Raw genomic sequence first — 2,361 nt, forward strand, 5'->3', positions numbered from 1 at the left:
AACATCAACATCAGCAGCAGCATCAACAGCAACAGCATGGTAATAACAAAAGCAAACAGCGCCAATTGCTCAAGTCACAACAACACCAGAACCATGGCAAACGCGCTGGCAGTAAGTCGAAGTCTGAAAATGTTGAAAAATCCGGCACTGATGGCGCTAAGTCACGTAAGTAAAGTTTTGAGACATTTTTCTGTCATTTATTGCAAGAATACTTCTTTACTTTTGTTTGCGGTGGCATAAATATCGGCGTTAAGCTTAAGTTGTGCATGTGGCTTATTTGGCATTAAATGCGCTCCTTACAAAGTTTAATCATAAAGTTTTAAATTAAGAAAGCTCATAAAAAATAATTAAAAGTTACTCATACGCAACGTTGTGCAGCATTCGTTTATGCGTTTGTGTTGTGCTGACAAACAAGATTGCAAGTAAACAGATAAACACACTTAAAGGCAACACTTTTTGTGTGAGGGAAGCTTAAAAAAGTTAGCAAATATTTTACAAAAATACGAGCTAAGACCAGACATACTTAATCAAAATTTTATAAATTATGCAACATGAATTGTGAAATATTTTTGGATAAAAAACTATGGTTTCTTTCCAGCTCTTGTTAAAGATTATTGCAATATTACAAAGTTTATTTAATTCTTATTACTAATTATGTTTTAAAATCTTGAAATAAGGATTATGAAAAAGTATTTGGAGCACTGCAAGGAAACGAGAAATATTATATGAGATATAATGACGAACCTAATCAACTAATGAAAGGTGACACAATACTCAAGCACATAAAAAAATAACGCTTCAAGTAAATAGGAGACATTGTGTGGATGCCAGAAGAAAGAGGAGCAGACAGAGTCTTCAAGAATGAAGTTAGAGCAACGAGAAGAAAAGAAAAACCGAGAAAGAAATTTAGTGACAATGTTTAACAATATCAATATCTGAGAGATATAAATGTCATTAACTGGAAAGCCATAAATAGAGTAGAATCCAAGAATGTCGTAAATCTTGATTAGGTCCTAACTATATAATCTATAGTTATGGATGATGATGATGTTTTAAAATCGTAGAAGCATAAATATATATGTTTTTATTTGATTTACTATAGATATATCGAATCAAATTAAAACAATTATGATTTTAGATAAAGAAAATAGGTCGTTTTAGTTTATTTAAAGTAAAATAAGATTGACTATGCAAATCCTGCAGTCAATCTACAAAAGTTTACAATTCTGTAAAGTACCAGATACATGCATAAGTTTCAGGCTTAACTACAAACACATTGAGTCCGCCAAAAACTAGTATCTTTATTTTATCGTTCAGCGATCTTGTTGAATTTTGTGCCTGCAAAAGAATATTTGCGTCCCACATGGCTATTCTGATTTAAACAAAAGAAAAAAGTAGCTGAAAGTCATCGTTTGCTGATGACATGTAACACATGGTTAATTAAAAGTGGTGATTTTTATGTAAAAGAAGTTAATGGTTGATAACATAACTCAAACTTAACAGAAATTGTGTGACAAAAAATAATGAGCAGGTTTAAGTGATATAGGGAAGATCAATAAACGGAATAAATAGGTCACACATGATTTGACTAAACGTCAAATAAAAAATTGCAGTCACTTGTGATATACTCCTTTAACATCGCGAAAGAAAATAACGGAAAAAGAATTTATTTTAAAAATTTTTATTGGAAAAAAATAGTAACTCTCACCTGTCGAAGCCGGTTCTTCAACACCAATGGCGAATCGCTTCGGCAACAAAACCATGTTTTGTGTCTAAAGGGACCAGTCAGAAAACTTAAAGCCCGACGAAACTGTTAACGTACAACTTTACCGAAAACAAATGCTTATTTTAAGTCACACATTGATTGTAAGACGACCAAGTTCATGCAAGAAGACATGGAAAGTGATTTTGTTACACGATACCGTAAAATTATTTAGATGGGATATCCTTCCGTCATACATTCGCATTCCCAGACCTGGCGCCAACTGACTATTATTTCTACGCATCAATGGGGCACGCACTCGCAGAGCAGTACTTTAATAATTTCAAGGTGGTTAGAAAATGGCTCGATGAATAGCTTGCCACAAAAGACAAGCATGATAAACATAAATTTTCTAAAAGATTGGCGAAATATGTAGAATTAAAAAAAGGAATTATATTCGAAATTAATTATTTCACTTATAATACATTAATCATTATAATTACAATTTATTAACAAGCTTGTTATTATCTAATTAATTTTTGAAAATTAATTAGATACGTTTTATATGTAGCATTATTAAAAAAAATAATTCTTATTGACTTTATACCCGTGGCAACTTTTTCTAAATGTTAACCTCATTACACAAATTCTTAGATATG

The sequence above is a fragment of the Teleopsis dalmanni genome, chromosome 1, assembly GCF_002237135.1.
Source record: "Teleopsis dalmanni isolate 2A chromosome 1, ASM223713v2, whole genome shotgun sequence".
NCBI classification, from domain to species: Eukaryota; Metazoa; Arthropoda; class Insecta; order Diptera; family Diopsidae; genus Teleopsis; species Teleopsis dalmanni.